General features: G+C 34.0%; 1 protein-coding gene across 1 annotated transcript in view; it reads left to right on the forward strand.

Moving 5' to 3' along the window:
* The first annotated feature begins 14387 nt into the window (after window positions 1–14387).
* Window positions 14388–26939, forward strand: part of LOC141511916 (complement factor H-related protein 2-like) — an 88880-nt gene continuing 76328 nt past the window's right edge. The window contains exons 1-2 of the mRNA XM_074220892.1: window positions 14388–14458; window positions 25000–25051. The gene's annotated coding sequence lies outside the window, so the exon portion shown is untranslated. The remainder of the gene's footprint in view (window positions 14459–24999; window positions 25052–26939) is intronic.

The following is a 26939-nucleotide window of genomic DNA, read 5'->3' on the forward strand; positions in this document are numbered from 1 at the left end:
TGCACATGTCAAAGTTTTTATGTGCTAGTGTGTTCTTCTTTTTTGATTTGCAGAAATGGAGTATGGATAAAAGAACCAACCTGCTTAGGTATGTGCAAAGCAGACACAGTACATAAAAAAAATGTCATTAGTGAATGATATCATCAGTTGACTTTTATAGTTAACATGTCTCAGAATAATATTTCAGATCAGTTAATCTCCCTAAATAAAATAGGCTTCAATTGTTAACCTCAAAGAAGAGCTTCACTGATACCCATGTTTGTTGCCATGGTCAATGTTTCTAACATACTAATCCATGGCCTGCCCCCATCTAAGAATTGTTTTTATTATTACATAACTAAATATATCTTGGGATTTTATTTACATTTTAGTCATACTTTGGTTGTTAGAAGTATTGGTTTTAGGGAAAAAATTTCATGCATTTCCTTCCCCTTATATTCAAGGAGATCTCTTTCACATTTTCCAGAATATTTTACCAGAAATTTTCCTGAAATTTTTTCAGTAACTTGAGAAACTGAATAGAACAATTTGAGAAACTGAGAAAACAAACTTCCCCTTATGTAATTTTCTATCCATTTTAGCTTTTACACAAAGTGTACTATACTTGGTTCAATGTTAATGCACTTTACTAGATATTTTTGGAAATGTAAAGTTCACTGATTTGCAGTTTCTTTTCCTGACTGATATTTTTGTCCCCCCCCCCAAAACAGACATTGGAGCAGTCACTTTCTGAGTAAGTATATGACCACCTCTCAAAGCTATTTGAAAGAAAATTATTGTACATATTCATATGAAAAACATATTTTCTGAACTTCAATGCATCTAAGATTCTTTTACCTGTGAAGATCCTTTTCTGTTAATTTGTTAGTTAATTCTGTTAATTACTAATTTAGACATCATTAAGAGTAAATGTTGATTCAGTTACCTGAGGCTATAAAAGGAGTTGACCCCCAAGTAAAAGGTATTAAAAGAAATTATTCAAGGTGCTCAACACAAAGGATAGACATCTGCTCACAGGGTATTTTCATCAGACTTATTTAACTTTTTCAAAAAACATGACATTGTTATAAATCTCTAATTTTTAATGAACTATTAAGTTTCATGAAATAATCTTTTCTTTTTATCCAGTTCTAAATGATTTTTAGGAATTTATTGATTTACTGGACAATTTTATCTGGAAATATAATTTAAAATTTTTTTTCATAATACCAATTAATATTTTTCTTCACTTGTTCTTACAGAGAATTTTTTTGTCATTTTTGGTAATCATTTGAAGGATTTTCTTAATATGAGTAATATTATACTAAATCTTAACATCAACTGGCAATTTTTCTATCTTTAATTTATTTTTGATAATTATTTACATGCATAATGATGATATCATTTTAATGATAATTGTACATATTGGTTTTATGTGTCTCTTGGAAATTTAATGTTAAGTATATGCAACATTTTGATGGTGCAATAAATGTTATTTCTCTTTACCTCAATTTTTCTTCTTTCACTGACTAGAAAATGCCTATGATTTTATAGGTTATTTTCCACATTTCTGGTTATTATTGAATAATCATTTTTCTTGATTAATTTTTGAGTCTCTTCAGGTCAATTAAATATATATGTAGCTTTTCTTCCTCTTTGCTTTTTACTGATTTCCTACATTTTCCCCCTTATTACTAAGACAACATTTCTTCCATCTGACTGAGGCATGAACACTTGAAATAACAAGCAGACAATTCTATGAGAAGGCATTATATTACATTTTCACAGTATAACTACTGCTGGTGTCCTCCAGGCAGTTGCTTATACAGAGAATTTTCCTACAGAAAGTGGTCCCAGAGTTAAGAAGATCCCATCCTGATCCTCAGAAAAAGTTTCTGTTCATTCCAGTAAACCATCAAGATACAAACAGTCCTATATTCCTGAAAATAATAAGCCTAGGATAATCCCACTCTGTAATCCTGTCAGTATCCAGTTACTCAAAAGTAGCAAAATTTATATAGGTATGCAAAGTTACCTGGTTCAAATGAAAGTCAGATAGCCAAGTTCTAAGAATAATAGACTGAAACATGAAGAGGGAGTGGCATCTTGCCTTTTCTGCCTTCCCACACATCTGAATCCATCAACAATGAACATTTATTAAGTATTTTACCTAAAACAAGGACAGCTAGAGAGTATAATGAATAGAGCTCTGGACCAGGAGTCAGAAAGAAGAATTCAAATTAGGTCTAAAGCAGTTGTTATCCTTATGATCCAGGGCAAGACAGTTTAAATCACTGTTTTACTTTGCCCATATGTATAGTGCTGATAACAGCATCTGTTTCACAGAGTAATTGTGAACATCAACAAAATATATGTAAAGTACTTTATAAATCCACCCAAAAACTATATAAATGTTAGCTACAATATACATGGCCAGTAAAAAGACATATTATATGGCCATGAATTTACTTACATCAGTAATCTAATTTTGAGCTTATATTTGAAATATTCTTTTCTATATGGTCATAATTCTAATTTCTTTCCATGTGCCCAAGATTTTTATTGCCTTAGAATAAAGCTATGAATATCCAGATAATTCAAGTCATTTACCAGGAAGGCCTATTTTCCCTGCCTTGAAACTAGATTGCTATTGCTCATTTCTTTCTGATCAATATCTTATGAGCAAGTTATTAAGATCTTAATTGACTCAAATCCTGGAATTTTTTCTGCTTTCAAGCCATTCAACTGATCTTAGATTTGTCCTTAATTTTTTTGAACACTTAAATCCTGCATATATTTTTGAAAAAATAGAATTTCTGAACACAATTACTGGGATACACTCATTCTCCACAGAAAAAAGGATGAAAGTAATTTATTCTTTGCTATTGGTTTAAGATTAGCACTCTGGAACACTTCTAAATGTTTACATAGAGGATAGCAACAGAAATGAGGGAAAATAAGATTTTCATCACCACTAGTTCCCTCAGGTTTTCTGCTCTTTCTTCTTCATTTTGTTTACTCATTTTTCTTACTGTGCTCAACTATTCATGACTCATTTTATTGTGGTAAAGATGCTGGAATGGTTTGATATTTTCTTCTCCAGCTCCTTTTTACCAATGAGGAAACAGAATCAAATAGGGTTAAATGCTTGCCCAAGGTCACTCAGCTAAGTTGTATCCTGGGTCACCTTAGGACTCAGGTCTTTCTGACTTTAGGTTTGGCACTCTACATTGTGCCACTTTCCTGTCACATTTTTTTCTCATTACCAAACAAATTCTAATCCTTTTAAATTTTTTCTCTGGCACTATATATTCTTTTACCCAGCACTGTACATAGCTCAATGCATATTCATCTAGGCTGCTTAATTATTACTTATTGACTTATTGGTTGACTGATGCCACAAGCCTTTTACAAATCATGAGAATGAAGTAGGCTAGTGGAATTGAGGGTTGGGAGGTGGGGGGTGAGCATGAGCACTAATCACTATGATTCTACTGAGAATTTCAATAAATGCATAACAGAGCTCAGTAACTTCAGAAAATGAAAGAGAGGGTACACTTCTAAAATTTGTAATTCTTGTTTTAATTCAATCTCCAACTATAGCAAAAGGGCAGGAAGGAATAATTGATAAAATAAGCATGGGACTTCTGGCCAAGATGGCAGAGAGAAGACAGGCACAGTTCTAAAGTCTCCTGATCTTTCCCCATCTATCATATGAAACAAACCTCTTAACAGAAATCCGACCCACAAAACCCAGAAAGAAATGCCAGATGAAAGAACATCGACCTCAGGATTTGACTCCCTCAGTAGCATTGGACTAATTTGGGCAGGTGAGTCTGGGCACAGAGGGCAGATCAGCCCCAGATCAACCAGATTAGCAGCTGAATTGGAGCCAGGGAGTCTGAGGGGCAGAGAGCCGGACCTGCTACATCAGCCATGGGGCAAGATGGTGGGGGCTTGAGTCAATTAGGGAGCAGAGGCATGCTGACCCTCTGGAGCTTGCTAAAAGGGCTGGGGGGAGAGTTCTGGTGCAGGAGAGCTGCAGAAACACCATCCCTGGGCTCCTCAGGTCTGAGGAGCTCTGAGTCCACGCCTCCATTGAAGCTGAGGCCTCTTCCAAGAACAAACAATTGCAGACTGCTTCTGCCTCAGGCACAGGTGTGTGAGCAGAAGAACCATCCCAGCTGACAATAGAGAGAGGAATGACCTCAGGCTAGAGTAAAGCCTGCCATTGATTGAAGGCTAAAGGATTCATTAGCTCCAACTCATCCCATCAAGCTAAGGGAGAAGGCCTCAATCAAGGTCACAGACACTTCAGAGAAAGCAACCAGCACCTCCTACTGACCAACCAGAGAAATTGCACTCAGTGAGTAAAGCCTCTAGTTATCCCAAGCCCCTGTGAACCAGCCCCTCCTCAACTCAAGGTCTTGGCAAAATGAAGAAGGGTCAGCAGAAAGGAAGATCCATAGAAAAATTCTTGGAAGGGAAGGACCTTAACTCAGAGAGACCTAGAACCGCTGAGGAGAATATGACCTGGTCTTCAGTACAGAAAGACTTCCTTGAAGAAAGAAGGGAGAAGCTTAAAAATCAAGTGGAAAATTTGGGAGACACAATTAATACCTTGCAACAAGAAAACAAATCCTTAAAAAATACAATTAGACAAATACAAAAATAGAATAAATATCTCAGATCATCAATTGGACAAATACAAAATGAGAACAATTGGGCAAATGCAAAAAGAAAACAATTCTCTCAAAACCTCAGTTGATCAAAAGGAAAACTCTTTCAAAAGTAAAACGGACCAATTGGAAAAGGAGTTGCAAAAGGTTAATGAAGAAAACTCTCTAAAAAAAGAATGGAGTCTGCAGAAACTAATGACTCCATGAGACAGCAAGAGTCAGTTAAACAAAACCAAAAATTAGAAAAAATAGAAGAAAATGTAAAATACCTCATCAGCAATACCACTGACCTCGAGAAAAGGTCAAGGAGGGGCAACCCGATTATTAGACTTCCTGAAAACATCACAGAGAAAAAAAAGCCAAGACTTAATATTACAGCATCTAGTGATGGAAAACTGCCCTGATATCATGGAACCAGAGGGAAAAGTAGTTATTGAAAGAATAAATCGATCCCCTCCAGAAAAAGATCCTAAAATGAAAACACCAAGGAATGTGGCCAAATTCCAGAACTATCAGATAAAAGAGAAAATCCTGCAAGCAGCCAGAAAAAAACAATTTAAATTTCAAGGAGCCACAGTAAGGATTATGCAGGACCTTGCTACATCAACATGAAGGGATTGAAGGGCCTGGAACTAGACATTTTGAAGAGCAAGGGAGCTTTGAATGCAACCAGGAATCCACTATCCCACAAAGCTGAACCTTGTCTTCCAAGGAAAAAGAGGGACATTTAACAAAATGGAAGAATACCAAAAATTCCTGATGAAAAGACCAGAGCTAAATAGAAAATTTGGACATCGAACAGGAGGTTCAAGAGACACATGAAAAAGTTAAAAAAAAAAACAAGGGGGTGGTAAAAGAGAAAAAAAACTGCTATCCAATAAATTGAAACTGGTTATGTTCCAGCATAGGGAAAAGATTCTCATAAATTTTAAGAATTGTAACTCAAGCAGAGAGAATATACCTAGAAAGAAGTGATGGATATTCATGACCTATCCATGAAACTGCTATTCAATGGGATGTAACTGATTTTAACCCCATTTGGGAGAAAGACTCTAATAACTCTCAAGAATTTTAACTATATTATACAGAATGTACTTAGCTAGAAGTGACAAATATTCAGAATTTTCTATGACTCAGATAGAATGATCTAAAAAACACTACCTCCTTAAAAAGGAGGACAGGAAGAGGACAGGAAGGAGACGGGAGGAGGGAGGGGGTTGAATGGGTTAAACCTCACTACACTAAGAGGTACAAAATACCTATGGCAATAGAGGGGAAGAAGGGAGGAGATGAGAAACACCTGAATTTTCTTCTCATAAGACTTGGCTTAAAGTCAACTTACACATACTTAGTTAACTTAAAAAACATCTAACTTTTCAAGGATTAAAAGGGGAAAAGTGGAGAGGGGATGGAGAAAGGCAAGGGGGAGTGGGGAAAAAGGGGAACTAACAAAAGAAAGGGAAGGGAAAAGGGGAAAAAGGGAAAGGGCAAAGAAAGGGAAGGGGTGATATAGGAGGACAAACACACTGAAGGGGGTGGTATTGAGAAACAAAATACTGGAGAATACAGATGGGGGGAAGGGGGAAAATACAGAGGGAAGAAAGTATGGAAGGCAATAAAGAATTAGTAATCATAACCTTGAATGTGAATAGGATGTCCCTTAAAACACAAGCGAATAGCAGAGTGGATTAAAAACCAGAATTCGACAATATGCTGCTTACAAGAAACTGATTTGAAGCAGAGAGATACACATAGAGAAAAGGGAAAAGGTTAGAGCAAAATATATTTTGCTTCAGCTGAAGTAAAAAAAGCAGAGGTAGCAATCCTTATCTCAGACAAAGCAGCAGCAAAAATAGATGGGATTAAAAGAGATAAGGAAGGTGGGGCGGCTAGGTGGCCTAATGGATAAAGCACCAGCCTTGGAGTCAAGAGTACCTGGGTTCAAATCCGAAGGAAACTTTATTCTCCTAAAAGGTACCATAGACAATAAAGCTATTTCAATACCGAATATATATGCACCCAATGGGACAGCATCCAAATTCGTAGAGTGAGAAGCTGAAAGAACTACAGGAAGACATAGACAAAATCTCTACTAGTGGGAGACCTCAACCTCCTGCTCTGAGATCTAGATAAATCCAATCATAAAATAAATAAGAAAGAAGTCAAAGAGGTAAATAGATTGTTAGAAAAACTAGATATGGTAGACTTATGGAGGAAATTGAATGGGGATAGAAAGGAATATACCTTTTTCTCTGCAGTACATGAAACTTATACAAAAATTGGCCATGACCTAGGACATAAAAACCTAATGATCAACTGCAGAAAGGCAGAAATAGTGAATACATCTTTCTCAAATCACAATGCAATTAAAGTCATATGCAATAGTGGGTCAAGGATATATAGAACCAGGACCAATTGGAAACTGAATAACTTCATTTTAAAGAATGAGTGGACCAAAAAACAAATTATAGAAAGAATTAACCATTTTATCCTAGAAAATGATAATAATGAAACAACATAGCAAAACCTATGGGATTCACTCAAAGCGGCTCTCAGGGTATATACTATAGCTTTAAATGCTTACATGAATAAATTGGAGAAAGAGGAAATTAATGAACTAAACATAGATGGTTGAAGTCCTTTAAGGATCTTCCCCTACTACTTTGGGTGCCAAGTGAAATGAAATGATATACCAACTACCTTGAGTTCTTTGACCAGCAAAGAACTTCTCAGCTACAGTGAAGGGATGAAAGACAGTTGTCTCTTTTCCTATGAACAAAAGACCACTTTATTTAGTATCCTTAACCTTTATATGTCTTACCAATGCCCTTGGACAGCACAAACATATCGCATGAGATAATCAGTGGGAGGCAACCATATAAACAGATCATAAAATTATTTCCCCAAATTCTTGTCATACTTCCTTATCTTTACAGTTTTGTTATAATCCTGTTATCTCAGGATGAGCAGCTTCCTGGGCAAACACAAAAGTAGGAGAATGAAGGTGTCCTGAGATACTGAGCCAGCAGTATTGCAAAACAACAGAGGGGAAAGAGGGTCTTGGAGACCTTTGTCCTTGTTATCTCACAGCTGTGGTCCTCAAGGATCACTAACAAAATGGTAATAAAATTCATCTGGAGCAACAAATGGTAAAGAATATCAAGGTAACTAATTAAAAAAAAGTAAAGTAAGGTGGCCTCACTCTACCAGATCCAAAACTGTACCATGAAACATCAAAACTGTCTGGCACTTGTTAAGAAATGGAGTAATGGACCAGTAGATTAGGAAACATACAAAAGAACAGTAATAAATGACAATAGAAATCTATTGTTTGATAAACCCAAAGATATTAGCTTCTGGGATACGAACTCAATATTTGATAAAAAAAAAAATTGTTGGGAAAACTAAATAGTATGGCAAAAACCAGGTATAGACTCATATTTCACACCTTATAATAAAATGGTTATAGAATTAAGATATAGAGGGCAAAACCATGGACCAATTAATACATCAAGAAATACTCTTATCTATCAAATATATGGAAAGGGGAGGAAGAGTACATTATAAATTGAAAAAATTAATGGTTTCATCAAGTTTTGCACTAATAAAGCCAATACTGCCAAAATAAGAAGGAAAATAGAAAGTTGGAAAATTTTCACAGTTGGGGTTCTGATAAAAGTCTCATTTCTAAAATATAAAGAGAATTTAATCAAATTTATAAGGTGACAAGTCTTTCCCCAATTGACAGTTGAAGAAAATGAACAGAGTTTTCAAATGAAGAAATTAAAGATATATATATATATATAATTATAATTATTTGAAAAAAGTTCCAAATCATTACTGAAAATTTAAACAACAGTGTGGTATGATGTCACACCTATCAGATTGGCTAAGATGACAGAAATGGAAAATGATAAATGTTGGAGAGGTTGTGGAAGAATTGGGATATTAATGCACTGTTGGTGGAGTTATGAACTAATCATACCCTTAAGGGAGCAATATGAATCTATGTCCAAAGAGCAATAGATCTGATCATACCATTTGACCCAGCAGTACCAATTCTAGGGTTATATCCAGAAGAAATCATTAAAAATGGGAAAATACCACAGGTTCTAAAATACTTGAAGCAGTTCTTTTTGTAGTGGCAAACTGTTAAAAATTTAGGGCATGTCCATCATTTGGGGAATGGCTGAACAAGTTATGATATGTGAATGCAATAGTAATATTCTAGAGAAATATGGAAAGAATTACAGGAACTAATAATGAGTGAAAGGGGCAGAAGAGACTATTGTACATATTGACAATATTTTGAGTTCATCATCTTTGATGGATACAGTTCCTCTCAGCAGTTCAGAGGACTAGGACAAACCTGGGAGAACTGTTATGGACAATGCCATGTATATTCAGGTGAAAAAAAAAAACAGAAAGAACACTGCTCACTTTTAAAAATTTCTAAGATTCTTTTTCTATCCCTTGGTTTCCTTTCTTTTCCCTAGGTCGTAATTCCTCATACATAAAATGACTAATATGTTAAATGCAAATATTCATGTACAATATTCACTGGACTGTTTGCTACTGAGGGAAGCATCTTCAAAAACTTCCATATCATGTAATAGGAAAAATAAAATAGCAATCAAAAACTAACACCCCCCCCCAAAAAAACACAAAAGGTAGAAAAAGAAAATATTGTAGGCTGCAAGAAAGAAACAATCCAAATATCAAGAAGTCAAAATATTAGGAAAACACAGGATTTTGCAGCTTCATCATCATCATCATCAGAAGGCATATAGTGTGATATTCTGGAAGGATAAGGACCTGGGAGTACAAGAAAGTATTACTAACCCAGTAAAACTGAGCATAATCCTTCAAGAGAAAAATGGTAGCGAAATGAAATAGAAGACTTTTTGCCTTTTTTTGAAGAAAAGAATGGATTCGAAAAAAATTGTTTTCCAATTTCAAGACTCAAGAGAAGCATGAAAAGGTAAAAAGGAAAGAGAAACATAAGGAAATCAATAATGCAAAACTCTTTGTATTGCTACACAAGATGATGCTTGTAATTCTTAAGAACTTTATCACCATTAGCACATTTAGAAGTATACAAAGGCAGATGGAAGGATATAAAAAATAAAGAGATGAAAAAGAATTATACTGGGGAAGGAAGGGAAGGTATAATGGAATAAAATATCTCAAATGAATCATGACAGTGGAGGGGATGATGAAATCAAGGGTAGTAGGCAACACTTGAATCTTCCTCTCAAAGGTATTTACTAAAAGAAGAAAAATATAAACAATAAGATGGGTATAGAAATTTATCTTATGCTACATGAAAGTATAAGGCATGGGTTTGAGTAAAAGGAGAGGGGAGCTGACAGAATGGAAGGTCTATTGGGGAGGTGATGGTCAGAGGAAAACTACTAGTGAAGAGAAAAGAGGGAAGGAAGAGAGAGAGAGAGAGAGAGAGAGAGAGAGAGAGAGAGAGAGAGAGAGAGAGAGAGAGAGAGAGAAACAGAAGAAAGAAGTGTGGAGATATACCCAGTTAGCAATCATAACTGAAAATGTGAATGAAATTAACTCTCTCCTAAAATAGGAGTAGATAGAAGAGTAGATTTAAAACCCAAACCCTGATAAATGTTGCTTACATGAAAAACATTTGAAAAAGAGAGAAACTCACGGAGTAAAAATAAGATAATGTATTAAAATCTATTATGTCTTAGCTAAGGAAGGAAACTACACCATGAAAAAAGATACCATTAACAATGAAGTAATACCAAACTAAACATCAAAGTTATAGCATCCATTTGTTTTTAATTTTTTGCTAGGCAGTGGGGTTAAGTGGCTTGCCCAAGGCACTACACAGCTAGGTACTTATTAAGTGTCTGAGGCCGGATTTGAACTCAGGTTCTCCTGACTCCAGGGCCGGTGCTCTATCCATCATGCTACCTAGCCGCCCCACAAAACCTTACATCCAAATGCCGGAAAGCATAAAAATTAAAATATGTTCTTTCCAAATAATAATGTCATAAATTACATTCAACAAAGGGTTGTATAAATGTAAATTAAAAAAGAATTGAAAGCTAACAAATCTAATCCTCAACAATAAGTGTCAATGAACAATTCATAGAAACAATAATTAAACAGAATGACATCAATCTGACAAACACCAAAATTTGTGGAATGTAGCCACAGCAGTGTTTAGAGGTGGATGCATTTCTCTGAATTCTCATGTCAATTATATTTTTACAAAAAGAAAGATCAGATCAATGAATTGATCATACAATGAAAAAAAACCCTAGAAAATAATAAATTAAAAATCCCCAATTAAGCAGAAAATTGGTAATCCTGAAAACCAAAGGTGAGAATAATAAAACTCAGAGTAAGAAAACTATTGAGCTAATAAGTAAAACTGGGAGTTGGTTTATTGGGAAAAAACTAAACAGATAAAACATGACTAAATTGATTAAAAAAAAAAGTCAAATTTCTAGCATTAAAAATGAAAAAGATTAATTCAATACCAGTTAATAGGAATTTATAGCAAACATTAGGGAACATTCTGATTAATTATATGCCAATAAATATGACAATCAAAACAAAATTGATGAATATTAAAATTGCCCCAAATAGTAGAGGAGGAAATAGGATACCTAAATTGCCCCAACTTAGAGAAAGAAATTGAACAAGTAATCAATGAATTCCTTTAGAAAAAAAAATCTCAGGGTAGTTTCAAAAGCAAAGTTCCCCAAACATATGAAGAATAATTAGTTCCAATACTATATGAACTATTTAGAAAAATATGTAAAGTCCAACCAAAATTTTTTATGACAATATTGTGCTGATACTAACACCAGGAAGAGCTAAAACATGTATTAGGTTATAAAACTATTTACCAATTATGCTAATGAATATTGATGCAAAACTTTTAAATTAAATACTGGCAAAAAATTAAAGCAATATATTACAAGGATCATATACTAGGGGATTCATATCAGGAATGCAGAACTGGTTCAGTATTAGGGAAATCATGAGTATAATTGACTGTATCAATAACCAAACCAATAAAAATCATATGATTATCTCAATTGATACATTAAAATCTTTTGACAAATTAATGCAACCATTCCTATTAAAAAATAGTAGATAGCCTAGGAACAAAGGGAACCTAGCCACCCCTCCTTTTTAAAAGGAGGTAAAGAACTCATTTATGAAAAAAATATTTATAGCAGCTCTTTTTATGGTGACAATGAATTGGAATTTGAAGGGATAGCCATCAAATAGGATGTCCATCAAATAGCTGTGATACTGAGTTGTATTGGAAACTATTTCATTGTAATAAATGACAGGGGGCAGCTAGGTGACACAGTGGATAGAGCACCGGCCCTGGAGTCAGGAGTACCTGGGTTCAAATCCGTCCTCAGACACTTAATAATTACCTAGCTGTGTGGCCTTGGGCAAGCCACTTAACCCCATTTGCCTTGCAAAAAACCTAAAAACAAAAACAAAACAAAAAGAAATGACAGGTAAATTTCAGAAAATATCTAGAAAGATTTACATGAATTAAATAAAAGTGAAAGGAGCAGAACCAGGAGAGTATTATACATGGTAACAGAAGCATTGTACAGTTTTCAAATGAATAATTTAGCTCTTTTCCACATTAAAATAATCTGAGAAATTTCCAAAACACTAACGATGGAAAAACTTAATATCCCTGTAAGAAGTGAACATGTTCATAGAACTCTGATAAAGTGCCGAGAGACATAAGATTTAACCCTTATGTTTACATAGTTTCTGCCATCATTGAAATGATGGTATAAGAAAGGAGGAGGCATATTTGTAGAAAATCATAATGAACAGATAGTATAAATATATTGAGGAGACCTAAGACAAAGTGTAATGTGAGGTCTCAGGAAATTATAATTCATAACACAGATCACATACTTCATATGTACACAGTATGTATATAGAGCAAAGTGCTAGATTGAAAGAGAAAAGATATAGATTTAAATTCCCTTTCCATCAATTTTTGGCTGTATGACATTAGGCAAGTAACAGCTTTTCAGGGACTTTGTTTCCTTGTTGAAGGAATCTCCAAATTATTTTCAAAGTCTCTTCTCTATCTCAAATTTGTGGTTTCTGTGAGGAAATAACTTTGGAATTGTATCAATCCCTTAATATAATATTTACTGGCTCACTGTGTTTTCTAATTCTTTATGGTTCAATTGATATATTGGTTTTAAAAGGAACAAGAATTCAGTAGATTAAGATATGGAAGAATGACATTTCAGTTCAACTTGTTATACATGAATAAAGGGAACTAATTTTTATAATGTAGGATACATTTAGGGAAGACATTATAATGCAGTATGGCACAGGCAGGGGAAAGAGAATAAGGATTTATTTATTAAGCACCTATTTTGTGTGAAACATTTTCCAAATACAATTTCATTTGTTCCTCCCAACAACCAGTAAAGCATATATTATTATTTTTCTCATTTTACAGTTGAGTAAACTGAGGCTACAGAAGACAAATGAGTTGCCCATGACAATGATAAATGAGCTTGTGCCTGAGGCTATATTTGAAATCAGATCTATAGTACCACCTAGCTATCTCTACAGAAAAGAATAATTTGAGAGAATAAAGAGAAGACTCCATTACACTTGTAAGTTAAATACAATTTGAGTATTACTGGGAAGGGTATCTACAGATATTTTAATGGTCAATAGACAGCACTGGAAGTAGGTAGAAGAAACAATAAACTGACAGCAGTCAATGAAAACTAGATTAGAAACCATCAAGTTACATATGTGTCCCTTGGCAAGTCAATTTGCTTCTTTCCATTTTAATATTCTCATTTACAAAATTAGGGAAATAATAATAATAGCTACTTCAAAGTCTTTCTGAGAAGATCAGTAGAGATAATATATATCAAGTGCTTTGCAAATGGGAAAGTAATATGCAATTCTTTGTGATCAGAATTACAAAGGTGCATGCCACTGGGCATCAGCTTAATATACAAAAATTTTCTGAACTATTTTAACCTTCTGTTCTTTAGATGATTTCCACAAATCAAATACCTTGTAATGAATCCAGTAGATTACAGGAAAAGACTTGATAAGGTTTTGTTTACTGATTTTTGCACAAGTCTCTGTGAACTTTGATGTTTGCTAAAAGAAGATGCTGAACTTTTCTGATATGAGACAAAAACACAGCACTTACTAGACTGGTGTTAAAAAGCTAATGGAAATAGGATTCAAAGCAAAAATTACCAAAAATATTGTGGGTCATTTGCATTTGGAAGTACTATGATGATGAACCATCTCATGATCATTTTTATCCTGTGGCCTTCCTACACTGTAGGACAAGGTAGGCTGAAAATAGAACATAATCATCATCTCTTAGAATCATTTGAGAACCTAGGCATCTGGGAAAATTAAGAAATATATACTATTTCATGGGTTCATTTTATGTTTTACATCTTACTGTGTTTCTGTCTCTATTCTTTGAAGAACCAAAGAATGAAAGACATTTGAGCATGATATAACACATAAGTTAAACTGAAAAATAAGAAAAATATTATTGATCTCATATCTCCATAGGAATAAAGGGATATTTTGCATCTTTTCTTTAGTTCCAAAATGTGAAGAGCCACCTGATATAGATTTTGGAGAGAAAGTGAATGATAGGAAAGGAGAATATCATGAAGGTGACAGAGTACAGTATCAGTGCTCTCCTGGCACTACACTAATGGGTTCTGAATGGATAGAATGTCATGAAAAAAACTGGACACCTTTGCCAACATGTTCTGGTAATGAGACTTCTATTTTTACTGATTTGATTCTTTGAAGATTGTTAAGTTAATGAAGGTTCACCCACTCATATTTTGAGAAAACATTTATAAACATTCAGGGAAAACTGCAGTAGATCACTGAGTGAATAAAGATTTATTGTACATAAACATAAAACTAATTGTGCATCCATTTTTTACTTTGCAAAAATAATTTCCATTGCAACAAAATTTCATGGATGCAAATTGAAATCTACATATTTTCTATTGAAAGCTTAGCACTTTGGGATAAATGAAACCACTGTAATTCAGTAATATCTGTTTGATATACAAGAATATTCTTAAACAGTTACTTTATATGATTCTATATGTTTATCTTCCATTTACAAATCTTGCAGTTTAGATTGAGTTTTGCTTTTTTTACTCAGTTCCACAAAGTGTGTTACATTTTATATATATATATATATATATATATATATATATATATATATATATATATAATCTACAAAATTATTTAATGCAATCTATTTTTTCTTTTTCATTCAATTAATGGTTAATTTTGACTAAACTATAATTGTTTGAATGGTTAATTGTGAAAATATTACATGCAATATGGATTTGTAACAAATTGAAAAAGGGAAGAAAAGCTACCATTTTTCTTTTTCTTTTTGGGGGGAGATAATTATTTTATATTATTACAATAATCTTGTGAGAGTAAACATAACCCCCCCCCAAAAAGATAGAGAAACCTCAAGAATAGTGAGAAAAAAAGAAAAGTGTACTTCAGTCAGTTTAGAAAGGAATGTATTTTGTCATAGCAGGATTACATTCTAGGACCTAAAGTTTGAACTTAACTGCCAAGGGGATCTGTCTCTGGGAACTTAGATTTGTTAACCTAAAAATATCTTGGAGGGTCAAATGAAACCTTGTGAGGAGATTTTTATTTTTCTGTGCATGTTTAATCAATGACAAGGGACATTTATTAAGATGTTACTATGTGATTGTAAAGAAAGGTAGACCATGAACTTAAGAAATTTACTCTAATGCAGAAAGATAATACATGAACAGAAGCTGAAGGGTTGTGGAATATAGTAACAGTAGCCAGAAATTAGACAAAGTAATGGAAATAAGAGTTCAAAAGTCAGAGCTGGACACCCCTTCTTCTTTAGAGACCACAGTGAAGGGGGGAGTACTGTGAAACTGGCATTGAGTTTTTAAAAATTTTATTTATTATTTTCATCCATTTGTACCTCTATATTTCCAAGTTACAAAGATTCTCTCCACCCTCCCTTCCCACCCTCCTGCCCTTAGTTGGGAACAGTCAGGTAAGCATTTAACATATATATATATATATATATATATATATATATATATATATATATATATATATATATATATATATATAAAACATACTTACCAATTAGCAACTCTTTTGGCATGAGAAATTAGGATTAAGGGAAAGGGATACATAAAAGATTTTTATAAAGTGCTCATGGTAGGAGTGTTGTATTTTTTCCATGTGTTTTGTTTTGTTTTGTTTTTCTTCCCTTAGTTAGGGATAATATAGTCCATAATGTGTCAAGTACAGTTGTCCTAGCTCTCTGGACTGCCCAGAGGGGTTGTTTCCATCAAGATTGCTCATCTCTTAATGTTGATGTGTAAATTATTTTCTTGGCTCTACTCCCATCACTTAGCATCAGATCATAAGTCATTCCATGCTTCTCTAGAGTCTGACCAATTATTATTTCTTATAGAACAATAATATTCCATTTTAATCATGTACCATAACTTGTTTAGTCATTCCCCGACTGATGGACATCCTATCAGTTTCCAATTCTTTGCCACTACAGTAAGGACTGCTGTGAATATTTTGGAACATGTTGGCATTTTTCCATTTTTTACAATTTATTCTGGATATAGTCCTAGAATGGAATTGCTGGGTCAAAGGGTATGAAAAGTTGCATTGCTCTTTGGCATAGTTCCATATTGCTCTCCAGAAAGGTTGGCTCTGTTCACAACTCCACCAGCAATGCATCAATGTCCCAATCTTCCCACAATCTCTCCAACAGTGAACATCTTCCCTTTTTCTCATCTGGGCTAATCTAATAGGTGTTAGATGGTACCTCATAGTTGTTTTAATTTGCATTTCTTTAATCAATAGTGATTTGGAGCATTTTTTCATGTGCTTATATATAGCTTTAATTTCTTTATTTGAACTGTCTGTTCATATCCTTTGACCATTCATCAATTGGGAAATGACTTGTTACCTCAGTTCTCTATATATTTTAGAAACGATCTTTATCAGAACTTCTGGTTGTGAACATTGTTTCCCAGTTTTATACTTTTCTTCTAATTTTTGATTTTATTAGTGCTGTATTTTAATAGTGACTATATTAATTTAATATTGTCAAAATCATTCATTTTTCAGTTTATAATGTGCTCTAATTCTTGTTTGTCATAAATTTATCGCTTTTTCATAAATCAGATAGATAAAATGTTTTTGGTCTATCAATTTATCTATGATATCGCTTTTTATGTCTAAATTCTATATCCATTTTGACCTTATTTTGGTATAGGGTGTGAGATATGGATCTATGCAGTTTTTGCCCTACTGTTTTCCAGTTTTCCCAACAATTTTTGTCAAATAGTGAGTTCTTATCCCAGAGGCTGATGTCTTTGGGTTAGTCAAATAGTAGATTGCTCTAGTTGTTTACTATGTTTTCTTTTGAACCTCTCCTAATCCACTGAACCATTACTCCATTTCTTAACCAGTACCAGGCAGTTTTGATGACTGCTGCTTTATAGTATGGTTTTAGATCTGGCAGAGCTATGCTACCTTTCTATACATGTCTTTTTCATCAGTTCTCTTGCTATTCTTGCCCTTTTGTTACTCCAGATGAATCTTGTTACTATTTTTTCTAGCTTGGTAAAGTATTTACTTGGTAGTTTGATTAGTATGGCACTGAATAAATAATTTGGGTAGAATTGTCATTATTATTAACATATTGGCTTGACCAAACCATGAGCATTGGACATTTTTCGAATTATTTAGAACTGATTATTTGGGTAAGAGGAGCTTTATAATTGTGTTCATATAAATTCTGGGTTTGTCTTGGGAGGTAGATTCCCAAATATTTAATGTTATCTACAGTTATTTTAAATGGAATTTCTCTTTCTATCTCTTGTTTTTGGGCTTTGTTGTTCATATGTAGAAATGATGATGATTTATGTGGGTTTATTTTATTTTATTTCCTGCTACTTTGCTGAATTTAATTGTTTCAAGAATTTTTTTAGATGATTTTCTTGGGTTCTCTAAGTATACCATCATATCACCTGCAAAGAGGGAAAGTTTTGCTTCCTCATTGCCTATTCTGATTACTCCAATTTCTTTTTCTTTTCTTATTGCTACTGCTAGCATTTATAATACTGTATTGAATAGTAGTGGTGATGATGGACATTCTTGTTTCACCCCTGAATTTATTGGAAATGTGCTGAGTTTATTACCATTAAATATTATATTTGTTGATGGTTTTAGATAGCATTTATTATTGTAAGTAAAACTCAATTTATTCCTATACTTTCTAGAGTTTTTAATAGGAATGGATGTTGTATTTTATCAAAGGCTATTTTTTAGCATCTATTGAGATAATCATATGATTTCTATTGGTTTCATTGTTGATATGTTTAATTAAGTTGAGTGTTTTCCTAATGTTGAGCCATCCCTGCCAGCCTGCTATAAATCCAACCTGATCATGGTGTATTATCCTGATAAAGACTTGTAGTCTCATTGTTAAAATTTCACTTGTAAATCCATCTGGACCTGGAGACTTTTTCTGAGAGAGTTTGTTGATGGTTTCTTCAATTTTTTTTTCTGAAATGGGGTTATTTAAGTAATTTATTTGCACTTCTATTAATCTGTACAGTTTGTATTTTTGTAAATATTCAACTATTTCACTCAAGTTGTCCAATTTATTGGCATATAATTCAGCAAAGTAGCCCTGAATCATCTCTTTAATTTCCTTCTCATTGGTGGTTAATTCAACCTTTTCATTTTTAATACTGGTTATTTGGTTATTTTTTCCTTTTTTAATAAGATTAACCAGAGGTTTATGTATTTTGTTGGCATTTTCATAAAATCAACTCTTAGATTTATTTATGATATCAATGGTTTTTTCACTTTCTATTTTATTAACCTCTCCCTTGCTTTTCATAATTTCTTGTTTGGTATTTAATTGGAGATGTTTAATTTGTTTTTTCCTAGCTTGTTTAGTTGCATACCAATTCACTGATCCCCTCTTTCATTCAAATAAACATTTAGAGACATACAATTTCCCCTCAAAACCTGCGTTGGCTGAAATCCTATAAATTTTGGTATGATGTCTCATTATTATCATTTTCTTGGATATAATTATTGATTATTTCTATTATTTGCTGTTTGATCCACTCATTATTTAAGATAGTAATTTAATTTTCAATTAGTTCTTGGTTTATCTTTTCCTGACCATTTATTACATATAATTTTATTGCATCTTGATCTGAGAAGTGTGTATTTATTATTTATTCCTTTCTGCATTTGATTTTAAGGTTTTTGTGCCTTAGTACATGGTCAATTTTGGTGAAGATGCCATGTACTGCTAAGAAAAACGTGTATTCTTTTCTTTCCCCATTAAGTTTTCTCCAGAGGTCTAGCATACTTAAGTTTTCTAAGATTTCATTCACCTTTTTAACTTCTTTCTTGTTTATTTTGTTGTTATATTTCTCTAGTTCTGAGAGAGGGATGTTGAGGTCTCCCATTATTAAAGTTTTGCTGTCCATGTCTCCTTGTAATTCACTCAATTTTTCCTCTAGGAATCTGGAAGCTATCTCACTAGGTGTATATATGTTTAATAGTGTAATAGCTTCATTTCCAATGGTACTTTTAAGAAGATGTATTTTCCTTCCTTATCCCTTTTAATGAGATTGTTTTTGCTTTTACTTTGAGGTTTGAATCATTACCTCAGATTTTTTTACTTCAGCTGAGGCATAATATATTTTTCTCCAGTCCCTTACCTTTACACTGTGTGTATCTTTCTGCTTTAAATATGTTTCTTGCAAACAACATATTGAATGATTTTGATTTTTAATCCATTCTGCTATCCATTTCAGTTTTATAGGACAGTTCATCACATTCACATTTACAGTTAAGATTACTAATTCTGCATTGCCTCTATGCTATCTTTCTCCATTTATATTTCTCTCTTTCCTTTTCTCTTATTCCTCCTCACCAAAATTTTACTACCTTTCCCCTTTGATAAACTTTTTAAAAATTTAACTTTCATTTATTTTCTCTTATACCTTCCCTTCCTTTTAATCAGTCCCTTCTTCCCTTATCTTCCCCTTTCCCAGTCCCCCCCCTTTCCCTGCAGATTAAGTTAGATTTTTAAATCCAAGTGAAAATGTATCATATTCTCTCACTGAGCTAAATCCATTGAATAGAATTTATACAGCATTTAGATTTTCCCTTTGTTTCCTCTAAAATTATAAATCTTTGTGCCTCTTTCCTTGGTGCTCTAATATTATTAGTCAGGTATCATCAGAGTTCCTGATTGCTTGATAAGCTCCTATTGTTATCAAGATTTCATCACAGATTGCTTACTTGTTTGTTTGCTAAGCAGCATTGACTCAAATTGTATCAAATTATAGTTATAATCATTTTTTCCTTACCCCCTTTTCAAGTATCTTTCAAGTATATACAATCCTACAAAGCCATATTATTTCTTGATCTGATTTCTTGATGTACCCCTCTTCTTCTGGCCTATTTTCTTTCCCACTCTACCTCCCCCACTCCCACCCTGGGTTAAGTGAACCAAGGCCCTTTGTCCCTCCCACTTTACCTCTCCCCACCCAGGGTGCTTAACCCCTTGTTAAGGGTAGCATCCTGATCTAATTAACTGAAAGTATCTTGAAGATCTCAAAGTATTGGGAGGCTCTGGAAGTCTCACTGAGAACTTTACAATTGATTGTAAAATAACAGACAGTCTCAGGTCCTTGCAGTTTATGTTGCCCTCATTAGATAAGGTGCTTAGCACCTTGTGATTAAAGCCAGTCAGTGTTATGAGATACATAAATTCAAGTTGACAAGCCTGCTTTTGTTTCCAGGGCTTTTTTCCTCAATCATAGTGATGTGATCTTGGACCACTTCAATTGAGGGGCAAGCCTCAAATAAATCTATATCCCTCAGGTTCATTCTCTTCAATTATATTCTACCCTCTAATTATCCTTAGAGAAGTAAAGTTCTAATGAGTTAAAATTTTTATATCTTCCCTTTTAGGGATGAACATTTGTTTAAAAGTTTTGTTTTTTCAGTCCCCTTTTTCATTTACCTTTTTTATTTAACTCTTCAGTCGTGTATTTGGCAATTGAACTTTCTTCATTTCTGGTCTTTGTGTCAGGAAATTCTGGAAGTTCTGTATTTCACTGAACATTCATCTTTTTTCCCTGGCACTATATGCTGAATTTTGCAGGGTAGTACATTCTGGGTTGTAATCCCAGGTCCTTAAGTCTCCGAAATATGTTATTACAGTTCTTCTAATCCTTCAGTGTTGAGGCTGATAGGTCCTGTGTGGTTCTGATTGTGTTCCCTTTGTATTTCTTTTTTCCCTTTTTTGCTATTTGTAATATGCTCTCTTGGGGGTTCTAGAATTTGGCTGTTACAGCCCTTAGAGTTTTTATCATGGGGTCTCTTTCTGGAGGCCTTCTATGGATTCTTTCAATTGTTATATTGTTATCTAATTCTAGTAGAGGCTGTTTTCCCTTATTCTGCATGATGTCTTTAAGGTTCTTTTGTTGGTCCAGGCTCTCTAGTAGTCCAATGATTCGTAGATTGTCTCTCCTGGATTTGTTTTCCAGGTCATTCATTTTCCCTAGAAGGTACTTTGTATTTTCTTCAATTTTTTTCCAACCTTTTTTTTTGTTTGATGGAATCTTGTAGTCTTATAGATTCATTGTTTTCTAACTGTTCAATTCTAGTTTTTTAGGATTTTATTTTCTTCAATAACCTTTTATGTTTCCTTTTTAAAGGGGTTAAATTCTCCAGTCAAGTTTTCACAATTTTCCTGCATGACTTTCATTTCTTTTTTCCATTTTTCTTCTTCCTTTGTTCTATGGTTTTTAAATCCTTTTTTAAGCTCTTTGATTAGCTTTTGTATTTGAGTCCAATTTATAGACTGCTTTGATACTTTATTTGTGAAGTATTTTTGAATAGTGTCACTCTTTTAGAATTTTTTGCTCATCTTTGTTGTTTTAGTTCTGCTCCTGGGGTATAAGAGGTATAGACCCAAGCTTTTATTTTGCTGGGGGATAGGGTCTGATCCCTGGCTTGTCATTGGCTAAGATGTTGCCTATGCAGTCCAAGCCTTGCCTTTGTGGAGGTATTTCTTTTATTTTTTTCCCCCTCCTTTATGTCCAGGTTCTGACTTAATAGAGTTTTGTTCCCTACCCAGTCCTGTCTTTTACCCTGGTATTTTCAGAATTCAGACTTTGTTTGGGGTTGGGATCCTCCCTGCTGGCTCACTATCCAGCTGCCAGGACCTCTGTTATTATTAAGCTGTTAGGACCTGTATTGCACTGTGGCTACAAGCTTCTTGCTGACTTTTCCTGCTCTCCCACCTCCTGGACTTTTCTTCCCCCTTTCCCCCAAAGAGACATACTTTCAATTAAGATCCTCCATGATGTCTGCAATTGAAAACTTCTTTGAATCTGCTCTTTTTCTTGGTAGAATCTGTCATGTGAATGTCAGAGTACAGACTTCATGTATCTTTGGTAGTGAAAGGTGCCGGGAGTTTGTTAGCTTCATGTTACCATCATGGCTCTGCCTCAGGAGTTAAAATTGGCATAGATTTTTGCAAACAAAACTAATCCAATTGACCAGTTTGTATCCCTACCAAAAGACTGGTGATAATACAGGAAAATGCCACAGCACCATCAGCAGTTCCATTGACAAATCTGATCAGGTCAAAGACAATTTTATGAACACCTGGAGAACCTCATCCTTAATGTTCCAAAAGCGGACATGTTTAATAATTCTGGGTGTCTTTAATGCTAGAGTAGGCACAAATTGACAGTCCTTGAAGAAAGTCCTTGGGAAGACTAGAGTTGGACACAGAAACAGCAATAGTTATTTTCTACCAAGGATTTGTACATCTCATGACCTTCTCATATCAATGTTGTATTCCACTTAGCAAAATGATAAAATTTCATGCACGTACATCACTGAAAACATACACACAAACTTGCAGTAATGTACTTATAAGGAGAAAATTATTGTCATGATGATCAGTCTCTAAGGACTTAGACATTAATATAAGTAAATCTTGGTGGGTCAATCCAACCTTTGTGAGTTTTTTCTTTACATGTTTAATAGAAAACAAGAGACATTTTTAAGAACTTACTATGTGTTTCATAAATTGCTGAACACAGGAAATATAAACATGAGCACAAAAATAGTCCCTGAACTCAAAGAATTTACAATCTAATGCAGAAAGAGAATGCATAAATAGAAGTTGAAGGGTTGTGAATTATTGGAAAGGTACTCAGCTAGTGGGCAAAGTGTAAAAAGTTTGGGCTGCTAACAAAGGCTTTTGAGTAAGGTTCACATTTTTTTCTGGACAATTTATAGTATGAAGCAGGCATAGATTGTGCAATAAAAGCTAATATAATCAGAAAACTTGTATGTCTACCAAAAGGAGTGAACAACAGGCTCATTCCAGTAAGATTGTTAATTGCAGGAAAAAAGCTATCATCATCAGTGCTTGTACTTCTACCATGATAAACCTTGATGAGTTCTAAAATAAATTTTCTGAAAACATAGAAACCCTCATCATCAGTGTTCCAAAAGAGGACAAGTTTATAATTCTGGGTAACACAGACTACCATACTCTGAGAAAACATGTAGAAATGAAGCTGCATTGGAACATTTAGTGGAATGAAAAGATTCATTGTATATAAACATAAATGTGATTGTGTACCCATTTGTTACCTTATACAAACTATCAGACTTGATAGGGAGTCTTGTTAAGAAGGAAGTTGAAAACAGCAATAGGAATAACCACTTATTGCTAAGGACCTTTGCATCACATACTTCCTTGTCTTCTATGGACTTAAACACAATAAAATTTTAAGGATGCACCCTTGTAGCAAGTATTAACATTTAATTATGCATCTAATTTTAAGGAGAAGAAAGACAGGATGTGAGAGGTGTTGAGTTCCCCTGTCCACCAGGGGATGGATTTAGCTCAGGAGAGAAAAGGAAACACGTATATACTCAGGTAGGGAATGTAAGCAGGACATCTGAAAGAGCTAGTTTATTGAAAACATCAAATAGTTATTATAGAAAAAAACAACAAAATTAGCATACATGATGAAAACATTGATGTAACTTTATTATGGGCAAAAATTAATCCAGCAGAATGTGACCCAGCTCAAGAAGTTCGGAAATAGGGCTTATCGAATAGTGAGGTCATGAATGACACAGTTGTATTATCAAATCAGAGTTCCTTGGAAGCTTTTCAGTTCAAGGATCATCAGAGCTCAGATTGTTTTGACCATAACTGGCCTCTTGACCCTGAACTCTCTTGAGTAGCCTCTAACAGAGAAGGTCAAAGGCAAAGTGCGTACCCGAGTGCTGGATCGATCATAGACTTATCCTCTAAGTTTATTGACATTCAGTAAAAGTGGTGACCCCAAGGTAAGATGATTAACAGAAGACAACTCTCCTTAACTGAAGTTTCTGAGGGGATTCATCTAATGAGAGAGAGAGAGAGAGAAACTTTAAGGGCAGAAGTTACTTTCAATATGTGACTCCCAAAATTGTAATGAGTTCCTAAAGAAAAAGAAGTTTCTGAGGCAGAGAGAAGAGAGTCCTGAATGCATGCAGAAAAGAAATGCCTAAGTGAAAGGTATGATGTGAGGACTCAGGTTCTTTGAAGTTAAATAATATCCTATTTTGTTATCTGTAATGCACTGCTGCAATGATCTTGTGGGAAGTTTAGAGATGGGCAACCATATGATTCCATTTAAATTCTCTAAAAGTTCCAGGTGTCACTGTCTTAAGGACAAATTTATTTTCCCTATGTAACACTAGTTCTTATGTTTTCAACCAATGTGTTTTCTTTCTACAAGCCAATCTCTCATAAAGCAAGAGAGTGACAATATATGTGGCATGTATAGAACAGCTATTCATAATAATGACACTTTAGGATCTTAATCATAATATAGTTTAATCATAGTATAATATTAATCAAGATCAGAATACATTCTCCCAGTAATGTACACAAAAGTTGTGTTCAAAAGAGGGAAGGCATTTCAGGAATCTGGTAGGGGAAATACATGAAAATGGAAAACTAATGAGTTTAATATAACACAACCATAAACTTAGTTTCCTTATTTTTCAGTAAATTTCAGAACATCTGCAAAATATGACATTGTTTCTTAACACATTATTTGTGTTGGGTAAATTTCTTTCTCTTCTCAAACCCAGTTTTTGTGTATATTTTCAATTAACCATTACTCTTTTTTTTTTTTAGGTTTTTGCAAGGCAAATGGGGTTAAGTGACTTGCCCAAGGCCACACAGCTAGGTAATTATTAAGTGTCTGAGATGGGATTTGAACCCAGGTACTCCTGACTCCAAGGCCGGTGCTTTATCCACTACGCCACCTAGCTGCCCCAATTAACCATTGATCTTAAAGGGGAGTCTAGAAATATTAGCTTTTTTCATGTGAACAGTCACTGTCTTCAAGTCAGAAATTTTCAAAACCCACAAATCTAGCTATTTTTGAACTCTACAGACAATCTCCAACACTCACTCAACTCATTTGGATGCTGCAATGTTCAAACAGAATGGGGCCTGAGAGTTCAGGTTGACTTTTGCCTTATTCAATTTCTTTTTTTAATCCACTAATACTTGCTTTCTTTTCATATCTACTATATATAGCAAAATAAATTTCTACATAGATCATATAAAAATATGTATTTCAATCTATCTTCTCATTCTCAATATTTTATTGCAAGTTGTCTAGAATCATTATTTAAATCATAATTCCTATATATTTCTTACTTATATAAACTTTTCTAATGTTCTATTCATTTTGCTTTGCTTTATAAAGGCCTCCTGGGTTTCTCTGGAAGCACTGCCTTCATCACTTCTTACAGCACAATAGTATCTCATCACATTTAATTATTTAAACTAATTCAACTAATTCCCTACTAATGAGCATCCACTCAGTTTCCAAATATTTGCCAAAATATAAAAAGAATAAATATATTTGTTTATCCTTCATAAGGATGTTTTTGCTTAGGACTAAGTCCTCCCTGGGGACCTATAGACTGTGCAATTGCTAAAGCATCAGTCCTGGAATTAGGAAGATCCAGCCTCAGATATCATCTATCTGTATAACTCTTTGAAAAAGTCACTTGATCCCTCTTTGCCTCAGTTCCCCACGTGTAAAAATGTGGACCCACTGGAGAAGAAAATGATGAAATTCTCTAGGTTCTTTTCCAGGAACACTCCAAAGATAAGCCCCTGGATTCACAAAGTTTCAAGAAAAACCCTTCCTAAATCAACCCTTTCCTAATGTTTCTCTTCTCCCATCTTGTTTCCATATTGAAAAAATTCATTACTTTATCCAGTTGTTTGTATGTGTCACTATTTTTAACCCTTTAACCCATTCAAATGAAAGTGGCCAGCTACTCCCCTCCCATACATCTTTGTTTATGTAGAGGTTTATTTGTGCTCTTTTATTATGTTAGATATTTTTTTCTAACTTTGCTTTCCTTCTATCCCATAATGTATTCCTCTTTCCCTCTCTTTACATTTTTTGAAGATCATAAACACTTAACTAAAGCAATTATAGGTCTTTGATCTTATTAGTTTCTTTTTAAATCTCGATGATGTCAAACCAGAGGAAACATATATTTCATCTTAGTTTAATAGAATATTTTATCCTCCTTTAGTCCCTAATAATGATTATTCCTTCATGTTTGCTCATCTTGACTCCAATGCTTGTAATTCAAAGTTCCTGTGCCACTTATCTGGTACTTTCATCAGACAAGATTAAATATCTTTTAATTTCTTGAAAATGAAAAAAGTTGATTTTCTAAGTAAACTACTCTGGTAGAGCCTCTATTTCTTATCTTTGGTAATATTGTATTCTAAGTCCTCTGTATTTTATAAGGTTGATTTTTGTCTTTCACTCTTGAAGAAGACCACAACATCAGGAAACTGATGCCATTATGAATTGGATTTGAGTGAGGTGGGGCTGTGTGAAGTCATCAACCTCACTTTCTCAGTGGCCAGATATAAATCCATAGGACTGGAGATAGCCATGGACATGGGGCAATCAGAGTCAATGACTTCTCCAAGGTCATACAGTGTCAAGTGTCTGAGACTGGATTCAAATTTCTGTCCTCTCAACTCCAAGTCCAGTACTTTATCCACTATGCTGCCTAGAGCACCACCTTGGACTC

Source organism: Macrotis lagotis, chromosome 2, assembly GCF_037893015.1.
Source record: "Macrotis lagotis isolate mMagLag1 chromosome 2, bilby.v1.9.chrom.fasta, whole genome shotgun sequence".
NCBI lineage: Eukaryota > Metazoa > Chordata > Mammalia > Peramelemorphia > Peramelidae > Macrotis > Macrotis lagotis.